The sequence below is a fragment of the Salmo salar genome, unplaced genomic scaffold (assembly GCF_905237065.1).
Source record: "Salmo salar unplaced genomic scaffold, Ssal_v3.1, whole genome shotgun sequence".
NCBI lineage: Eukaryota > Metazoa > Chordata > Actinopteri > Salmoniformes > Salmonidae > Salmo > Salmo salar.
The window spans coordinates 22,501-45,000 of NW_025548925.1; the positions used below are offsets into that span (position 1 = coordinate 22,501).

The 22,500-nt window shown below is 42.2% G+C and overlaps 1 pseudogene; it reads left to right on the top strand.

Annotated features, from left to right (window-relative positions):
• Positions 1-19,625: 19,625 nt before the first annotated feature.
• Positions 19,626-22,500, top strand: part of LOC106595875 (tripartite motif-containing protein 16-like) — an 8,121-nt pseudogene continuing 5,246 nt past the window's right edge.

Below are 22,500 nucleotides of genomic sequence, written 5' to 3' on the forward strand. Positions count from 1 at the left end.
AGAGAGAGAGAGAGAGAGAGAGGGACAGAGAGAGAGAGGGACAGAGAGAGAGAGGGACAGAGAGAGACAGACAGAGAGAGAGAGACAGAGAGAGAGAGACAGAGAGAGACAGAGAGAGAGACAGAGAGAGAGAGAGAGAGAGGGAGAGAGAGAGGGAGAGAGAGAGGGAGAGACAGAGAGAGACAGAGAGAGAGAGAGAGAGAGAGACACAGAGAGAGAGAGAGAGAGAGGGACAGAGAGATAGCAGTTAGTTAATAATATCTCTACTTGCAAATTCATCTTCTGCACATCTATCACTCCAGTGTTTAATTGCTAAATTGTAATTATTTCGCCACCACGGCCTATTTATTAACTTACCTCCTTTATCTTACCTCATTTGCACAACTGTATATAGACTTTTCTATTGTGTTATTGACTGTACGTTTGTTTACTCCATGTAACTCTGTGTTGTTGTTTGTGTCACACTGCTTTGCTTTATCTTGGCCAGGTCGCAGTTGTAAATGAGAACTTGTTCTCAACTGGCCTACCTGGTTAAATAAAGGACTTGTTCTCTACTAGCCTACCTGGTTAAATAAAGGACTTGTTCTCAACTAGCCCACCTGGTTAAATAAAGGACTTGTTCTCAACTGGCCCACCTGGTTAAATAAAGGTTTCATTAAAAAGTCTGGCAATAACTTAACTTTTCATTAATTAGACAGACTCCTCTAAATTATAAATTAAATAAAATAACCAAAAAAAAGAGTTAAATGCTAAGTACTATACATAGGTTTTATTTAAAAAATAACAATAGAACCTATTTAGTACTATAATGGTATTTACTAACATAATATTATTACTATAATAGTTTCTAAAGGGGTTGTAGGCTACCCTACCCTAGAATTAGGGTTCAGGATAAAACAGGTTATACGTAGGGTTAGAGTTTCTGTACAGCACTTTGTGACATCTGCTGATGTAAAAGGTCTTTATAAATACATTAGATTGATTGTTAGGTTCAGGGTATTTAAAGAGATAAACTGTATGGGTTTATATCTCTCTTGCTCCTCCCTGTGGTCTTCTGTGGGAACTACATACCTCATTCACCACACTTGATAGACTCATAATCTGAGGTAGCAACTGAGTCAGAGCTACAAATCAATGATCTCCACCTATCCATTAGGTTTACAACTCAGTGAACCTGCGCAGCATTCTCTCTATTTGATGCCTACGAACCAACAGATTTCAACGATTATCATATTACCCAGCAGCCATTTAGAAACAAATAAAAAAAGGTTATTTCTTTTTATTCTTTCTTCTGACTGTTTAAATCGGACACATCTTGAAAAAGAGAACAGAGACATGCGATTTGTTGAGAATTTACACATTTTTATATAATAAAAAATATATATATACAGTTAACCATGACCAGAACATGTTTAACGTTTGAAGGCTTTGCGCCAACTATCCCTGTAGGCCACTACAATCAATAACCAGGTGAACAGTAAGCTTCCTCACCAAGTAGCTGTAACCTAGTTAATAACAAGTTACCTGAGGTAAACCTACAAGGATAGTTAATAATAACTTACCTGAGGTGAACCTACCAGGATAGTTAACCTGTTAGGGCTAGGGGGAAGCATTTGCACGTCTGGATAAAAAAAATGTACCCGATTTAATCTGGTTACTAATCCTACCCAGTAACTAGAATATGCATATACTTATTATATATGGATAGAAAACACTCTAAAGTTTCTAAAACTGTTTGAATGGTGTCTGTGAGTATAACAGAACTCATTTGGCAGGCAAAACCCTGAGACATTTTCTGACAGGAAGTGGATACCTGATGTGTTGTATTACCTTTAAACCTATCCCATTGAAAAACACAGGGGCTTAGGAATATTTTGGCACTTCCTATTGCTTCCACTAGATGTCACCAGCCTTTACAAAGTGTTTTGAGTCTTCTGGAGGGAGATCTGACCGAACAAGAGCCATGGAACGATGATGTCCCATTAGACACCTGGCGCGCGAGTTCATGTTGGGTACCCTCGTTCCAATACGTTTTAAAAGAGTATGCATTCGTCCACCTTGAATATTATTCATGTTCTGGTTAAAAAGGCCCTAATGATTTATGCTATACAACGTTTGACATGTTTGAACGAACGGAAATATATTTTTCCCCTCGTTCATGACGAGAAGTCCGGCTGGCTTAGATCATGTGCGAACAAGACGGAGATTTTTGGACATAAATGATGAGCTTTTTTGAACAAAACTACATTCGTTATGGACCTGTGATACCTGGAAGTGACATCTGATGAAGAGAATCAAAGGTAATGGATTATTTACATAGTATTTTCGATTTTAGATCTCCCCAACATGACGTCTAGTCTGTATCGCAACGCGTATTTTTCTGGGCGCAGTGCTCAGATTATTGCAAAGTGTGATTTCCCAGTAAGGTTATTTTTAAATCTGGCAAGTTGATTGCGTTCAAGAGATGTAAATCTATAATTCTTTAAATGACAATATAATATTTTACCAATGTTTTCTAATTTTAATTATTTAATTTGTGACGCTGACTTGACTGCCGGTTATTGGAGGGAAACGATTTCCTCAACATCAATGCCATAGTAAAACGCTGTTTTTGGATATAAATATGAACTTGATAGAACTAAAAATGCATGCATTGTCTAACATAATGTCCTAGGAGTGTCATCTGATGGAGATTGTAAAAGGTTAGTGCATCATTTTAGCTGGTTTTATGGTTTTGGTGACCCTGTCTTTGACTTGACAAAACATTACACACAACTCTTGTAAATGTACTGTCCTAACATACTCTAAATTTATGCTTTCGCCGTAAAACCTTTTTGAAATCGTAAAACGTGGTTAGATTAAGGAGATGTTTATCTTTCAAATGGTGTAAAATAGTTGTATTTTTGAAAAATTTGAATTTTGACATTTATTTGGATTCAAATTTGCCGCTCTTGAAATGCACCTGCTGTTGATGGAGTGCACCACGGGTGGCACGCTAGCGTCCCACCTAGCCCATAGAGGTTAATAATAAGTCACCTGAGGTAAACCTACAAGGTTAGTTCATAATAAGTTACATGAGGTAAACCTACAAGGATAGTTAATAATAAGTTACCTGAGGTAAACCTACAAGGATAGTTAATAATAAGTTACCTGAGGTAAACCTACAAGAATAGTTAATAATAAGTTACCTGAGGTAAACCTACAAGGATAGTTCATAATAAGTTACCTGAGGTAAACCTACAAGGATAGTTCATAATAAGTTACCTGAGGTAAACCTACAAGGTTAACGCGGGCTGGAAGAGAATTACTTCAAAACCACAGCAAACAGCTGGGACATATAGTAATATTATATATATATATAATATTATATCACTGGGCTCCTCTGTGCTAACAAACCCTGTGTACCACCCCTCCCCTGTTTAACCTTGAATTTCGTTCAGAAAAACACTTCCACATTTAGCAAAACGAACCAACTCTTTACGGATCTGTTCGGTGGTAATAAACGGAGGCAGATTAGACACCACTACTCTTGTCGAAATCAGCACCAACACAACCCCTCACATAAATCATACTGGTAACTAGCCGGGTAACAAGACTCACCTTTTACATTACCACAACCACCGCCTTGTTCATTCTGGATACAGAGTGTTTATGTTCCTCTCCCACCTGTTCACCGACCAGGATCAATAATTCCTCCACACCATTCTCCACAACGCACCTGAAGAGACAGCGTTTCTTCTCCACTCGGTTGAGGACATCAAACTACCCTACTCCCTCCTCAACTCTAACCGATAAACAGAGGAAACCAATAAACAAACCCTCCCACCATGACAAAATACATTTGGAAAATAGGCAAAAGAATAGCTGCACTCTTTACGAACGACAAAACCTCACGTTACCAACTTCTTCTTCTTCTATGGTATAATGGAGGTCCTCAAACCAACGTTAAAGGAGTGTGGCGCCTCCTACTGTGCTGGAGTGTGTTCAATCACGGTTTACACCATTTCTAAATCCTCCTACCTAACTCAGTACTTCTGAGAAAATAAAAAAGATCCCTACTAACTTCTAATAGACCCTCCCCCAACCCCCAAATCCCTTCCAAACCCCCATCCAACCCCATCCAACCTCAATGACCCTACACTTCAATCTTTCCCTCTCTTCAACATCCTTACAACAATATAACAACACATGCTCCACCGTTTCATTGACAATACCCTCCATTTACATTTTAGTCATTTAGCAGACACTCTTATCCAGAGCAACTTACAGTAGTGAATGCATACATTTGAATTTCATACATTTTCATATATATTATTTTTTCCCCCCATGGGAATTGAACCCACAACCCTGGCGTTGCAAACACTCTACCAACTGAGCTACAGGGAAGGCCAGACACAAACCATTCACATGCTGCCAGACCAGGTGGAAGGACCAGTTCAATGTACAATGTCCTAAACACAATCGAGGAAACACCACCTCTTCCTTCCTAATCTGACCTTTGAACCTTGGTCCACCGACCTTTCTTTGGAGGGCATATAAATGCCGTCCCTTGTGCTCAGAGTCCCATCTCTTCTGCCACACATCTATCAAAATGTCTCTGATCTCACATTTGTCCTCACCTCTACCCAGTGGAACATTAATATATATTATATCTTGTTTTAAAGTTATTTTAGCTAACTAGTCTACAATTTCATTCCATTCCACACCTGAATGTGCTGGGACCCAGCAGAATCTCACTACTAGACCCATTCTCTCAATTCTCCATAATAACATTAATACCTCCAATAGTAGGTCACTCCTAATAGATTTACCAGATGATAAACTATTCAATACAGACAGAGAATCTGAGGATACTATAACTCTAACAGGCTGTACGTCCTCCACCCACTGGAGGACAACTATTATCACCAACAGTTCAACTGAGTACACTGACAGTTCATCTGTTAGTCTTCTACATATCTGCACATCACATTCAGGAAGGTAAACACCTGCTCCTGTGGGCCCACTATCTGGGCCCTTGGATCCATCTGTGAAAAGAGGTAAAAAAAGCATAACAACTTCTACCAATGTAATTGTCAACCAGTTTCCCTTTATCACTGACTTCTGACCCAATCTTTCCTTTTGTCTACCAAGGTTAGATCAACAACAGGATCTGGGAGTAACCATGGAGGAACATCCCCTATCACCACAGAAAGGGCCAACCTCCAACTCCCTGAAACTACTCTCATCAGCAAGCTTTCCAACTGTCCAACCAAAACCACTGCCTTGTCTACTAGTATATTCCCAACAGTCATCTAGAACAGTAGCAGTGGGATGCTCAACCTCACAGCCTTTCAACCCAATAAGCTAATGACAATTTATTACGTCGTATATCCAAAGGCATCTCACCTGCCTCAACTGGACTATAATATAAATACATGATATTATGGGATACAAAATGGGAAAAGGGGAAATTATGATAATACTAAAAAAACACCCTTCTAACTAACCCTACACTCATTAAAACCCACTACCCCATTCCACTACTTTGAACCTATCTGCTCCTGCACCAGGCCAACTAACCCTACACTCATTAAAACCCACTACCCCATTCCACTACTTTGACCCTATCTGCTCCTGCACCAGGCCAACTAACCCTACACTCATTAAAACCCACTACCCCCATTCCACTACTTTGACCCTATCTGCTCCTGCACCAGGCCAACTAACCCTACACTCATTAAAACCCACTACCCCCATTCCAATACTTTGACCCTATCTGCTCCTGCACCAGGCCAACTAACCCTACACTCATTAAAACCCACTACCCCATTCCACTACTTTGACCCTATCTGCTCCTGCACCAGGCCAACTAACCCTACACTCATTAAAACCCACTACCCCATTCCACTACTTTGACCCTATCTGCTCCTGCACCAGGCCAACTAACCCTACACTCATTAAAACCCACTACCCCATTCCACTACTTTGACCCTATCTGCTCCTGTAACCAGGCCACCTAACCCTACACTCATTAAAACCCACTACCCCATTCCACTACTTTAACCCTATCTGCTCCTGCACCAGGCCAACCAACCCTACACTCATTAAAACCCACTACCCCCATTCCACTACTTTGACCCTATCTGCTCCTGCACCAGGCCAACTAACCCTACACTCATTAAAACCCACTACCCCCATTCCACTACTTTGACCCTATCTGCTCCTGCACCAGGCCAACTAACCCTACACTCATTAAAACCCACTACCCCATTCCACTACTTTGACCCTATCTGCTCCTGCACCAGGCCAACTAACCCTACACTCATTAAAACCCACTACCCCATTCCACTACTTTGACCCTATCTGCTCCTGCACCAGGCCAACGACCTGGGAGGAAGGGACACCACCACTCAACACACCCTGGAACTCTTCTGAAGTCAAATCTAGTATGACCAAATACTTCTCTGCAGCTGCCACCAAAACATATTTTTTTCTGTGATTTACATTCCATTTCTGCGGTACAGTTGATAACCATTTGCTATGAACACTAAGAAGCCAACCTTACTGAAGCATATATCCCTCGTTGGCCCGTCCCTCTGTGCTGTCACAGATCTACTACTCACAGGGATCCTCTCAGGATCCCTCAGCCTTGACCCATCCTCCTCTACTTTCTTCACTGCCTCAGCAGTGACAACCTGTTCCCAACAGTGGGGTCAGTGGGATTGGATAGGGGCCCCTCTACCTCTCTCTCTCTCTCTCTCTCTGACTGGAGGAGACAGGTGAAATGGTGTGTCTCCTCTGGTCAACAATACTCACCTTGAGAGACTTCACAGCCTGTTGGAGCTCCTTCAGCTCCTTCTCTCTCTCCTGGAATCTCTGCTGGACCTTCTGCTGACTCATCCCCAGCTGCCTCTGTGGAGAATCACTCTTCAATGAGCTATCAAGCTTTATTAGTCCAGTAGATCAATAGTATAGTAATGTGACATAGGGCCCATAGAGAGGAAGGTCTAAAAAATGGATGGTCCATTTACTAAATGATATTTATTTGTTGCTATGTGAATGATTATAGTTTTTATGGTAGGACTACATGTATCAACAGGTTGAGACTGAACTTTGGACTCATAAAAGCCCATTCAGAATGATAATAGTGTTTGACATTATAAAATGGTGATACATCTGGAGAATCTGGGTTGACATATCAATATACTCAAGGTTTGTGTTCATATTTGTTCTGCTGAGGATTCATTTCATTTGAATGATCTCATATTCAAACAGCCTTAGTTCCTACTGTATCTTTAATTCTTTGTTTATCAGACAGTCACCAACAAGTTGTTCTGGTCTTACCTGTTTCTCAGTCCTCTCTGCTGCAGCTGACACTGTATCATGGCCTTTATGTTCATCCATTGTACACATCAGACAGATACACTGCTGATCGGTACGACAGTAAACCTCCAGCAGTTTGTCATGATGAGAGCAGATCTTCTCCTGTAGTTGTGCGGTGGCTTTGACCAGCTTGTGCTTCTTCAAAGCAGGAGATTCGTAGTGAGATTGGAGGTGAGTGTCACAGTAAGAGGCCAGACACACCAGACAGGACATGAGGGCTTTCTGCTTTCTGGTCCCAGTGCAGAAATCACACGCCACATCTCTAGGTCCAGCATAGCACAGAGCAGGAGGGGGGAGCAGCCTGGAGTCCTGTCTTCTTCAGTTTCTCCACCAGCTCAGCCAACATGTTATTTTTACTCAGCGTAGGCCTCGGACTGAAGGTCTGTCTGCACTGAGGACAGCTATAGACCCCTTTCAGAACATCCTGATCCCAGCAGCCCTCAATACAGCTCCTACAGTAACTGTGTCCACAGGGGATGGTGACTGGTTCCTTCAGTAGATCCAGACAGACAGAACAACAGAACTGGTCCTGGTCCAGCAGAACTCCATGTTGAGCCATTTGGACGGTTGTTCACTCTCACACAGACAGACGACACAGAGACTCAGATCAGTTTCGTTTCCTCAGAAGAGAGTTTGTGAAGGGGGATGGACTTCCTGGTTCTGCCAGAGGGGTGGGGTTAAAGGGAGGGAGGGGTTAGAGGGAGGGAGGAAGAGAGAGGAACTGCATGCAACATCAAGAGGGAGACAAATAGTCTTGTTCCTTGGTTAGAGCCCTTAACATGGAATAAATGAAATAATGAATCTTAAAATGTGAGTTATTAGAATATAAAGGGTAACAGTTTCTATGAAGTACATATTATAATTATTTTAATGACCTTTATAATGCCTTATAATACACTTATGTGTTCTAATAAGCAATAAGGCCTGAGGAGGTGTGGTATATGTAAGGAATGCGGACCTGGTGGCAGTGAAGTCAGACGCAGGAGAGCAGAGATAGGTAATAGCCGGAGCAGTTTAATACAAAACGAACCTACATGGGTACAAAACCCGATGCGCACCAGTAACAGAGTACAAGCACTTACAAACAAACAATTCCACACAAGGACATGGGGGGGAACAGAGGGTTAAATACACAACAATTCATGATGGAAATGGAAACCAGATGTGTAAGAAAACAAGACAAAACAAATGGAAAATGAAAAAGTGGATCCACAATGACTAGAAGACCGGTGACGCCGACCGCCGAACAAGGAGAGGAAATGACTTCGGTGGAAGTGGTGACAGTATATGGCTAATATACAGTACCACGGCTAAGTGCTGTTTTTAGGCACGACGCAAAGCGGATTGAGAATTATGTAACACTTTCAAAAATACAATCAAATAAAAATGTTATTGGTCACATACACATATTTAGTAGATGTTATTGTGGGTGTAGTGAAATGCTTGTGTTCCTGGTTCCAACAGTGCAGTAGTATCTAACAATACACCCTAATGTAAATGTCACAGGTGTCGTAGGGTTTAGACCAAGACGCAGTGGGAAAATGTACACTCATCTTCTTTTATTAAAGGACAAAGAACAGGCCGGTAAGGAACAAAGCTATACACAGCAACAATCTGCCACAAAACCCCCATGACAAACAACCTCCTAATTATAGGACCTTCAATCAGAGGCAACGATAACCAGCTGCCTCCAATTGAAGGTCCAACCCCAATTAACTAAACATAGAACTACAATAGACAAGACAGAACATAGAAATACACTAACATAGAACATAGACTAACAAACCCCGGACCACATAAACCAAACACCCCTCTACCTAAATACATAGCCCGAACCACATAAACCAAACACCCCTCTACCTAAATACATAGCCCGAACCACAGGATGCCTATTTAAAAACCCTTTTTCAACATTTCAAGATAGCAGTTAGTTCAGTTTGATCTTATTAAAGACAGCTGTATAATTTTTTTATTCATTTTGACATATTGTTTGGGACCACTTTTTTGCTCTGTTTGAAGGCTGTCAGCTTCTTCTCAGGAAGAGAATCACTTAGCCTTTCGACTAATTTTCAAATGATTGGATGCCTATTTTAAAACACTTTCTCTACATTTCAAGATAGCAGTTAGTTAATTTTGAGCATATCAAAGACAGCTGCAACTTTATTTTATTAATTTTCACAATTGTTTTTTTTTTTACCCAAAATTATTCAAAGTCCACAGTCTCTGTCATTGAACTATGTTGAGCCGTGTGCCTGGTTACCCTGAACAGGTTACCAGGTGTGTTTTTTTGAATATAGTTCTTAATGGCTTCAGTGGTGTGCTGGGGTCCATTGCTTGCTAAGGGGGAACCTCCCACCCGGGTTCAGCCAACAGGGGGCGCACCCAACCCCTCTAGTAAAACTGAATGTCTCTCTCTCTCTCAGGCTATGAAAAAAGCCCCACCTCCTCTCGCTCAGCCATTCTAACAGTGGAAGCCAGGATCTGTGAGAAACTATGATAATAAACTGTGAACAATAATGAAGCCATGTTTGTCTGTGTGAGTGAGGATTTATTATTTAATTGTGTGATAACTTTAATTCTGTGATAACTTTATGTAATACATCCTCTGTTTCCTAACTGAATAAACATTTTAAGATAGCAGTTGGTTCAGTCTGATCATCTCATGTACTGTTGGAACTTTATTTTAATCCTTTTTCACAATTTTAATTTTAATTTTTTTTATGACAAATTCCAGAGCCTCTGTATACATTTTTACACATTTTTTCCCCCACTCTCTACTTTGTACAATGACAGAGAAGTCGTTTTTTCTGACAAGTTCTCTCATTGATCTCAGGTTCAGCCACCAGGGGGCACCCACCCTCCATGAAAACTTTCATAGGCTCTCTTTCACTCAGTAATCATGTAACAAGTCGACAGGCTCCCAGAGGCAGGGCAATCAAAGGCTCCAACTCACTGAAGTGCCCATCAGCCCAGTCATTGTTATTATTCATACTGTTTGGAAACAGGTTCTATTCAGAACCTCTCAGACTAGAAAATATAAATCATATTTACTATACTGTTTTAAATTGTTTGCATCTGTGATAACTTTATGTAATATATCCTCTCTCTCTCTCAGGATATGAAAAAAGGCCGACCACCTCTCGCCCAGCCATTCTAACAGTGGAAGCCAGGATCTGTGAGAAACTATGATAATAAACTATATAGATCACAGTGGTGTGGAGACCAGCCAACACCACTATATAGATCACAGTGGTGTGGAGAGAAGAAAGTAAGACAGTGACAGAAACCTATTTCAACATGACGGAGAGTAAGACAGGAGTCCCTGACCTTATCTTCTCTCAAGAAGATGTCTGGTAGGCAGGGCTGGGCGATATGGACCAAAAGTCATATCCTGATATATTTAGGCTGAATATCGATATAAGATATATATCCTGATATTTCTTCCGCAAAGTGAGAGCAAATGTTCAGTCAAAGTCAAAGCCAGATATGACATGTCTCAAGTAGTTTTATTGAAAGCGGCTATTTCAGTGAACAGTTGAAAAATCAAATGAATAAATAATAAACAGGGCTCTTCACCTGGTTCAGATTAAATGCTCAGCTGTTCAAATAACAATAACATGTAAACATAAACACTGTAGAACAACAGGACGACCTTTTTGAAATCAAAGCTCCATAAGGTGAACATTTAAATAAATACAAATATCTTAAACAAAAATAGCCTATAAAATAAAATAGGCCTATCTTTTCTGAAATAAATATTATATATATTTATGAGAAAAGTCAACTTTTTTAGTTTGACAACTTTAAATGGCTTATTAAAATCAAATTACAGATTTCTTCTCCTTTCTAACAAATCCACAGATGCAAATAACGAACATTACAAAATAATAAAATATGACAAACCCTAGTAAGGGCAGCAATTATATATAAATAAAGAACAAAATAAAGTGCTCAGTTTGAGAAAATGTGTTTTAAACATCAGCCTGAGATTACCATTTGCTTTTTTGTTAACTCAATTTCTTATCTGAACAGCCTCAACCAGTTGCACAAGAAACAGACTATCAACTCAATAAACATTTTCCCCCCTCTTTTTTACTTTGATAAACAGTAATGCTGTCTTGAGGTAGACATTAGAAGACAAGCGTGTCCTCCTTCGTTTAAAGATTTTGTGCGAGAAACACCAGCCTGTCAACGGCATCCGGCTTCAGAGATGCTCTGTGGCAGGTCACGATATTGCCACTGCAGCTGAAAACCCTTTCGGAGGGTGAACTGGTAGCTGGTACCAAGAGATACTTTTTTGCCAGGTGGCTCAGAGCTGGAAAGACAACTTCATGATCCTTCCACCACTTGAGGGGATCAGTGTCACTCTCCACACTTGCTGACTGCAAGTAACTTGACAGTTCATTTTCAATAGCCTCCCTCTTGGTTGGTGGCGCAGTGGTGGTGGCTGTGCGCTGCTTGAAGAAGCTTGCCAGTGTCTTAGCTTTTGGTGCCACTGCTGCTTCTCCATCTGCAGGCTCAGGCACAGTTGGCACACGTAGGTAAGGCGGTTGACAGCTGCTCTGATCAGCCAGTAGCGTCTCCACCTCCAAGACAGCTCTGTGCTTCAATGCATCAACTTTTTCACTTGGGATATAGGTGGCCCTGAAGCGTGGATCCACAAATGAAGCCATCTCCAATAGGTCAGTAGTGGCTGGGTCAGAATACTTGCGGTTGAGGTACTCAACAATGCTGGTCTTGATCGATTTGCAAAGCTCGCTATCACCCTCTTCACATGCCAGGAGACTTTCGTTAAAAAGGTGCAGCACAGGTTTTACATATGATAGAGTGACGTACTCCTCACCTGACAAAGCATCGGTAAAGTCCTGGAGAGGTTTCAGCACCTTTTGGACTGCTTCTAGGACCTCTAAGTCCTGCCAGGTAGGGACAAGGTGCCTGGTCTTTTGTCATTAGACAGGACTTTGGCCAGTGCTCCTTCCTGCTCCAGGACTCTCTCTATCATCTGCTGCCTTGATCCCCAGCGTGTGGCAGACTCGGTTATGAGTTGGTGACTTGGCAGACCCAGCTGAATCTGGACTTCAGCAAGATGTCTCCTTTTCTTCCAGCTGTACCAAAAACAGCTTACAATTCTCTTGCACAGAGAAATGGCCCGGGTGACGCGCTTGTCATTCATGCCATGTCCTGTCAGAATCATAAAAAACTATTAAACAAATGTGCTTATGCGAGAAATTTGACTCTGTTTTCACTTTAACACACTCATACAACTAAGTGCTTTCCAAAATCAAGCTTTAGAAATATTCTACATTAATATTTTCTTGTTTCATAGTTTATTTTTTTAATCAACGCCAGTCCTAATCATAAATATCAAATATTATATTCATTTATTTTGTGAATTTGAATCCTGTAAGTGATTTTTATGTATTATTATTTGTGTATAATTTATAAATGATGACTATACTGTATGTACATTTACTGATGTTTCGTTCTTGTTGTTGTTCTTAGTATTTATGTTTAGTATTTAATGCTACTTCATATTTCTACTCCACTAAAAACTCCACAATGTTTAGGCCTACCTACGTGTCAACATTAGTTTCTAGTTACTTTGCAGTTGGCTCTTCAATCCAGAGAAAAAACTATAGTCTATCATAATAACTAAATATGTTACCTTGATGATATCAACAGGCTAACCAGCATTTTAAAGTCATAATTACCTCACCTTTACCAGCTGTAACATTAAAGTGGTAAACACATCAATGCATCACTAATTCTTATCCAATAACCTAATAAATATGGTTCTGAAATCTACCATCCTGTATTGTAAGTGATTTTACTTTTAGCACTTTATGTTTTGTGTTTTATTAATCAATTTTTGGCCAAGACAGCAGCATAAAACAAAACAAGTTGCAGACAGACACAAAGGAAAAATAATGAAAAACTAATATTTTAATGTTTTTTTCTTTAAAGTAAAATATGTGAATAGTCCTTAATAAATCACTGCACTCCCCAATAGCCAAGTGTAGTCTGACCGAAGCACTGCATCCTCATCGTTCAGCTCCACCGCTCTGACCACGTCGCTCCCGTTGGCGGTTGTTATAGCAACCGGATGCTTTTCTTGGAGTTTCCCAGCTTGCGTCCTGCGAGGCCTCAGCTATATGCTCACCGGTGTGATCCTGGGGGGAAATAACTTGTTTTGGAGACACGACGCTGTTTTCATCTCCCCCAGTCGTTGAATGAAGTGAACATGTCACGCTTCATGTAAGGCTCACATTGTCCTGCTCGACCCACATATCGCTGGTCAACGCCAAAATGGGTCCCGTTAGCGAGCCGGTCAGCAAGGCTCTGCCTGACTTCAGTGGACATTTGTGGCAGTGCTTCTCGTGTAAAGTAGTTGGGAAGCTCATATCTCGGGTCCATAGTTTTCAGTAGCTTTTTGAATCCGACTTGTTCCACAGTTGCAACAGGGACCATATCTTTAGCAATGTGATAGGACACCGCTGTAGTTATAGTACACCACTTGCCAATTTTCTTTTCATAAAGGCACACTGCGGGAAAATGAAGTTTGCAGTGAGCTTTGTTTCGGGGCTTTTCCGGGTTGTCGACGGCTTGCGGCTGGGGCTTCTGCAGCGCGCAGTTTCACACACTCTTCGTATTGCAGTTTGTGCCACTGTTTTAGGTGGTGAAAAAGATTGGTAGTGCTTCCACCCCTGGCTGTAACTTTTTTTATGGCACTGCCTACATATAACGTGATTTTGTTTCTCATCTGATACTTTGAATCCGAACCATCTCCAAATTACTGAGCCAATGCTTTTTCTTTTACTAACCAATTCCTCGTCAAAACGCTCCGCAGACGCTGTTGCTTCCTCCATGTTTGTTGAAGTGTCTGTTCCTGCCCCTCCGCCCTCTGTGCATGAAAGAGGAGGCACGGGGAGCAGCGCACAGAGCTCCGGGTCTGCAGCTTGCTTGGAGCAAGGATCAAAGCGCAAATTTCAACTATATCGATATATGCGAAATGGTCTAATTTCATATCACATTTAAAATATATATCGATATATTTTTTATATCAATATATCGCCCAGCCCTAGTCAGGCTGATAAGAACAATTCTTATTTTGTATAACGGGTCACTTAGGATGGCAGTAGCATTGTTGACGAAATGCAGGCATCGCAGCAGAATTAGGAAGCGGTCTTGGGAAAAGAGGGTGGCAAAGAAGGGAGTTGCAAACATAGGATCTGTGCTCCAGTATTCTCTTAGGGAGTTCTTCTTTACTATCCCCATGAGGAGGACTGTCACCAGGAAGGTATACATTTCACTCATTGTGGTTGTCACCCATTTAGCGAGTTTCCCCTCTCACTCCTGGCTCTCTCTTCTCCTGTAGCTCCAAGGCATAGCGATTGGTCTCCTGTACTATGGTTTCCCACCAGCTCCTCTGTCAGAAACAACTTGAAGCACTCTGCCTCAGATGGAAATGGACTCCAGACTGGGACTCATCAAAACAAACAGCAGGGCCAGGAGGGGTGAAATGACTGGCGGCCTTCCAGCTACCACAGAACTCCTGTACTTCATCCACTGTCGGTCTCCCTCCATCACCACCAGCATCTTCAAAGGGACCTGGTACTTGGTCAGTGGACAAGGGAACCTCAGATTCAGGGTTCTCAATGGCTACAAGGTTGGGGGGGGGGGGCAGCTCCTCACTGTCAGAATCTGATTCCTGACTTTCAGACTCATTGTCAGAATTGTAATAAAATCTCCAGAATTTCCACATTTGTGAGTTGTCTCCTTTTGAAAGACATTGCTAATGCTACAGCTTAGCTCACTAGCTACATACATAAACAACAACACTGAATGGCTCAGAGTGAGAGGGGACGTGATTGACTGCCGGCGTGCGTCACTTGTATCAATAAATCACCATCAGAAAATGTTTTGTGAGGTAATTATTTGTGTATTTATTGTTTTATTCACATGTTTTCAATTCTGGGTGACAAATCATGCATTCCGATTCTTGCATAGATTGTAATGGGCACATATTATGTGTGTAAAATACTTATTTGAAGGTTATAGTGATTATGATGAGCTAAGCTAATTCCAGCTATGTGTATGGAGCCATGTTTGTTGACATACAATGCATTCTGGGTTTCACGTAATCATCCGTTTGACCAAAGATGTTATAACAAAATGAGGTGAGTAAGAGTTCACTCATTTTTTGAGGACTTCCGGAAATGAATGGTGGGATGTGAACGACGGTAGATGACACACCCCTTCAACACTATAAACAGACCGAACTCATCTTGTCTTTTATTATCTTCGGTTTCTGTGAGGGGGAAAAAATGCATGGCTGCTCGCTGAAACTAATCGTCGGATTACTGTCGATTTCTAGAAAGTGTTTTACCTAATTATTTCGATCAATGGTGAGCTCACCCCGTGATGTGATTAATTATACATAGTAATTGCAATTAGCTAATTCATATTGTAGTTTACGTCAACCGAGAGTTAGAAAATATGACTGCTTGTGTTGGGTCAATCTTTCCTCAGTTAGCGATAGGACAAATGTAGCCTACATTTTTCCGGTTAGGATGATTGTGTTGTGCTATATATATATATATATATATATACACACACACACTGCTCAAAAAAATAAAGGGAACACTAAAATAACACATCCTAGATCTGAATGAATTAAATAATCTTATTAAATACTTTTTTCTTTACATAGTTGAATGTGCTGACAACAAAATCACACAAAAATAATCAATGGAAACCCAATTTATCAACCCATGGAGGTCTGGATTTGGAGTCACACTCAAAATTAAAGTGGAAAACCACACTACAGGCTGATCCAACTTTGATGTAATGTCCTTAAAACAAGTCAAACTGAGGCTCAGTAGTGTGTGTGGCCTCCACGTGCCTGTATGACCTCCCTACAACGCCTGGCCATGCTCCTGATGAGGTGACGGATGGTCTCCTGAGGGATCTCCTCCCAGACCTGGACTAAAGCATCCGCCAACTCCTGGACAGTCTGTGGTGCAACGTGGCGTTGGTGGATGGAGCGAGACATGATGTCCCAGATGTGCTCAATTGGATTCTGGTCTGGGGAACGGGCGGGCCAGTCCATAGCATCAATGCCTTCCTCTTGCAGGAACTGCTGACACACTCCAGCCACATGAGGTCTAGCATTGTCTTGCATTAGGAGGAACCCAGGGCCAACCGCACCAGCATATGGTCTCACAAGGGGTCTGAGGATCTCATCTTGGAACCTAATGGCAGTCAGGCTACCTCTGGCGAGCACATGGAGGGCTGTGCGGCCCCCCAAAGAAATGCCACCCCACACCATGACTGACCCACCGCCAAACCGGTCATGGTGGAGGATGTAGCAGGCAGCAGAACGTTCTCCACGGCGTCTCCAGACTCTGTCACGTGCTCAGTGTGAACCTGCTTCATCTGTGAAGAGCACAGGGTGCCAGTGGCGAATTTGACAATCTTGCTGTTCTCTGGCAAATGCCAAACGTCCTGCACGGTGTTGGGCTGTAAGCACAACCCCCACCTGTGGACGTCGGGCCCTCATACCACCCTCATGGAGTCTGTTTCTGACCGTTTGAGCAGACACATGCACATTTGTGGCCTGCTGGAGGTCATTTTGCAGGGCTCTGGCAGTGCTCCTCCTGCTCCTCCTTGCACAAAGGAGGAGGTAGCGGTCCTGCTGCTGGGTTGTTGCCCTCCTACGGCCTCCTCCACGTCTCCTGATGTACTGGCCTGTCTCCTGGTAGTGCCTCCATGCTCTGGACACTACACTGACAGACACAGCAAACCTTCTTGCCACAGCTCGCATTGATGTGCCATCCTGGATGAGCTGCACTACCTGAGCCACTTGTGTGGGTTGTAGACTCCGTCTCATGCTACCACTAGAGTGAAAGCACCGCCAGCATTCAAAAGTCACCAAAACATCAGCCAGGAAGCATAGGAACTGAGAAGTGGTCTGTGGTCCCCACCTGCAGAACCACTCCTTTATTGGGGGTGTCTTGCTAATTGCCTATAATTTCCACCTGTTGTCTATTCCATTTGCACAACAGCATGTGAAATGTATTGTCAATCAGTGTTGCTTCCTAAGTGGACAGTTTGATTTCACAGAAGTGTGATTGACTTGGAGTTACATTGTGTTGTTTAAGTGTTCCCTTTATTTTTTTGAGCAGTGTATATAAATATATTGATTGAAGGTCCTAAATATATACACACATATATATATACACACATATACACACAGTATATACTCACAGTATATATATTTATATTCCAGGACTCCAACATTGCTCATCCTAATATTTCTATATTTCTTAATTCCTTTACTTTTTACTGTCACGTCCTGACCAGTAATAGGGGTTATTTGTTATTGTAGTTTGGTCAGGTCATGGCAGGGGGTGTTTGTTTTATGTGGTTCGGGCTATGTATTTAGGTAGAGGGGTGTTTGGTTTATGTGGTTCGGGCTATGTATTTAGGTAGAGGGGTGTTTGGTTTATGTGGTTCGGGCTATGTATTTAGGTAGAGGGGTGTTTGGTTTATGTGGTTCGGGCTATGTATTTAGGTAGAGGGGTGTTTGGTTTATGTGGTTCGGGCTATGTATTTAGGTAGAGGGGTGTTTGGTTTATGTGGTCTCGGGCTATGTATTTAGGTTGAGGGGTGTTTGGTTTATGTGGTTCGGGCTATGTATTTAGGTAGAGGGGTGTTTGGTTTATGTGGTTCGGGCTATGTATTTAGGTAGAGGGGTGTTTGGTTTATGTGGTTCGGGCTATGTATTTAGGTAGAGGGGTGTTTGGTTTATGTGGTTCGGGCTATGTATTTAGGTAGAGGGGTGTTTGGTTTATGTGGTTCGGGCTATGTATTTAGGTAGAGGGGTGTTTGTTTTATGTGGTTCGGGCTATGTATTTAGGTTGAGGGGTGTTTGGTTTATGTGGTTCGGGCTATGTATTTATGTAGAGGGGTGTTTGGTTTATGTGGTTCGGGCTATGTATTTAGGTAGAGGGGTGTTTGGTTTATGTGGTCAGGGGTTTGTTAGTCTATGTTCTATGTTAGTGTATTTCTATGTTCTGTCTTGTCTATTGTAGTTCTATGTTTAGTTAATTGGGGTTGGACCTTCAATTGGAGGTAGCTGGTTATCGTTGCCTCTGATTGAAGGTCCTATAATTAGGAGTTTGTTTGTCATGGGGGTTTTGTGGCTGATTGTTGCTGTGTATAGCTTTGTGCCTTACTGGCCTGTTCTTTGTCCTTTAATAAAAGAAGATGAGTGTACATTTTCCCACTGCGTCTTGGTCTAAACCCTACGACACCTGTGACATTTACATTAGGGTGTATTGTTAGATATTACTGCACTGTTGGAACCAGGAACACAAGCATTTCACTACACCCATAATAACATCTACTAAATATGTGTATGTGACCAATAACATTTTTATTTGATTGTATTTTTGAAAGTGTTACATAATTCTCAATCCGCTTTGCGTCGTGCCTAAAAACAGCACTTAGCCGTGGTACTGTATATTAGCCATATACTGTCACCACTTCCACCGAAGTCATTTCCTCTCCTTGTTCGGCGGTCGGCGTCACCGGTCTTCTAGTCATTGTCGATCCACTTTTCATTTTCCATTTGTTTTGTCTTGTTTTCTTACACATCTGGTTTCCATTTCCATCATGAATTGTTGTGTATTTAACCCTCTGTTCCCCCCATGTCCTTGTGTGGAATTGTTTGTTTGTAAGTGCTTGTACTCTGTTACTGGTGCGCATCGGGTTTTGTACCCATGTAGGTTCGTTTTGTATTAAACTGCTCCGGCTATTACCTATCTCTGCTCTCCTGCGTCTGACTTCACTGCCACCAGGTCCGCATTCCTTACATATACCACACCTCCTCAGGCCTTATTGCTTATTAGAACACATAAGTGTATTATAAGGCATTATAAAGGTCATTAAAATAATTATAATATGTACTTCATAGAAACTGTTACCCTTTATATTCTAATAACTCACATTTTAAGATTCATTATTTCATTTATTCCATGTTAAGGGCTCTAACCAAGGAACAAGACTATTTGTCTCCCTCTTGCTGTTGCATGCAGTTCCTCTCTCTCTTCCTCCCTCCCTCTAACCCCTCCCTCCCTCTAACCCCACCCCTCTGGCAGAACCAGGAAGTCCATCCCCCTTCACAAACTCTTCTGAGGAAACGAAACTGATCTGAGTCTCTGTGTCGTCTGTCTGTGTGAGAGTGAACAACCGTCCAAATGGCTCAACAGGGAGTTCTGCTGGACCAGGACCAGTTCTGTTGTTCTGTCTGTCTGGATCTACTGAAGGAACCAGTCACCATCCCCTGTGGACACAGTTACTGTAGGAGCTGTATTGAGGGCTGCTGGGATCAGGATGTTCTGAAAGGGGTCTATAGCTGTCCTCAGTGCAGAGAGACCTTCACTCCAAGGCCTAATCTGAGGAAAAATAACATGTTGGCTGAGCTGGTGGAGAAACTGAAGAAGACAGGACTCCAGGCTGCTCCCCCTCCTGCTCTGTGCTATGCTGGACCTAGAGATGTGGCGTGTGATGTCTGCACTGGGACCAGAAAGCACTCATGTCCTGTCTGGCGTGTCTGGCCTCTTACTGTGAGACTCACCTCCAATCTCACTACGAATCTCCTGCTTTGAAGAAGCACAAGCTGGTCAAAGCCACCGCACAACTACAGGAGAAGATCTGCTCTCATCATGACAAACTGCTGGAGGTTTACTGTCGTACCGATCAGCAGTGTATCTGTTATCAGTGTTTGATGGATGAACATAAAGGCCATGATACAGTGTCAGCTGCAGCAGAGAGGACTGAGAAACAGGTAAGACCAGAACAACTTGTTGGTGACTGTCTGATAAACAAAGAATTAAAGATACAGTAGGAACTAAGGCTGTTTGAATATGAGATCATTCAAATGAAATGAATCCTCAGCAGAACAAATATGAACACAAACCTTGAGTATATTGATATGTCAACCCAGATTCTCCAGATGTATCACCATTTTATAATGTCAAACACTATTATCATTCTGAATGCCCTTTTATGAGTCCAAAGTTCAGTCTCAACCTGTTGATACATGTAGTCCTACCATAAAAACTATAATCATTCACATAGCAACAAATAAATATCATTTAGTAAATGGACCATCCATTTTTAGACCTTCCTCTCTATGGGCCCTATGTCACATTACTATACTATTGATCTACTGGACTAATAAGGCTTGATAGCTCATTGAAGAGTGATTCTCCACAGAGGCAGCTGGGGATGAGTCAGCAGAAGGTCCAGCAGAGATTCCAGGAGAGAGAGAAGGAGCTGAAGGAGCTCCAACAGGCTGTGGAGTCTTTCAAGGTGAGTATTGTTGACCAGAGGAGACACACCATTTCACCTGTCTCCTCCAGTCAGAGAGAGAGAGAGAGAGAGAGGTAGAGGGGCCCCTATCCAATCCCACTGACCCCACTGTTGGGAACAGGTTGTCACTGCTGAGGCAGTGAAGAAAGTAGAGGAGGATGGGTTCAAGGCTGAGGGATCCTGAGAGGATCCCTGTGAGTAGTAGATCTGTGACAGCACAGAGGGATGGGCCAACCAGTGATATATGCTTCAGTAAGGTTGGCTTCTTAGTGTTCATAGCAAATGGTTATCAACTGTACCGCAGAAATGGAATGTAAATCACAGAATAAAATATGTTTTGGTGGCAGCTGCAGAGAAGTATTTGGTCATACTAGATTTGACTTCAGAAGAGTTCCAGGGTGTGTTGAGTGGTGGTGTCCCGTCCTCCCAGGCTGTTGGCCTGGTTACAGGAGCAGATAGGGTCAAAGTAGTGGAATGGGGTAGTGGGTTTTAATGAGTGTAGGGTTAGTTGGCCTGGTGCAGGAGCAGATAGGGTCAAAGTAGTGGAATGGGGTAGTGGGTTTTAATGAGTGTAGGGTTAGTTGGCCTGGTGCAGGAGCAGATAGGGTCAAAGTAGTGGAATGGGGGTAGTGGGTTTTAATGAGTGTAGGGTTAGTTGGCCTGATGTTGTCATTAGCTTATTGGGTTGAAAGGCTGTGAGGTTGAGCATCCCACTGCTACTGTTCTAGATGACTGTTGGGAATATACTAGTAGACAAGGCAGTGGTTTTGGTTGGACAGTTGGAAAGCTTGCTGATGAGAGTAGTTTCAGGGAGTTGGAGGTTGGCCCTTTTCTGTGGTGATAGGGGATGTTCCTCCATGGTTACTCCCAGATCCTGTTGTTGATCTAACCTTGGTAGACAAAAGGAAAGATTGGGTCAGAAGTCAGTGATAAAGGGAAACTGGTTGACAATTACATTGGTAGAAGTTGTTATGCTTTTTTTACCTCTTTTCACAGATGGATCCAAGGGCCCAGATAGTGGGCCCACAGGAGCAGGTGTTTACCTTCCTGAATGTGATGTGCAGATATGTAGAAGACTAACAGATGAACTGTCAGTGTACTCAGTTGAACTGTTGGTGATAATAGTTGTCCTCCAGTGGGTGGAGGACGTACAACCTGTTAGAGTTATAGTATCCTCAGATTCTCTGTCTGTATTGAATAGTTTATCATCTGGTAAATCTATTAGGAGTGACCTACTATTGGAGGTATTAATGTTATTATGGAGAATTGAGAGAATGGGTCTAGTAGTGAGATTCTGCTGGGTCCCAGCACATTCAGGTGTGGAATGGAATGAAATTGTAGACTCGTTAGCTAAAATAACTTTAAAACAAGATATAATATATATTAATGTTCCACTGGGTAGAGGTGAGGACAAATGTGAGATCAGGGCCATTTTGATAGATGTGTGGCAGAAGAGATGGGACTCTGAGCACAAGGGACGGCATTTATATGCCCTCCAAAGAAAGGTCGGTGGACCAAGGTTCAAAGGTCAGATTAGGAAGGAAGAGGTGGTGTTTACTCGATTGTGTTTAGGACATTGTACATTGAACTGGTCCTTCCATCTGGTTGGCAGCATGTGAATGGTTTGTGTCTGGAGGGTATTGTCAATGAAACGGTGGAGCATGTGTTGTTATAGTGTTGTAAGGATGTTGAAGAGAGGGAAAGATTGAAGTGTAGGGTCATTGAGGTTGGAATGGGTATGATGGGGGTTTGGAAGGG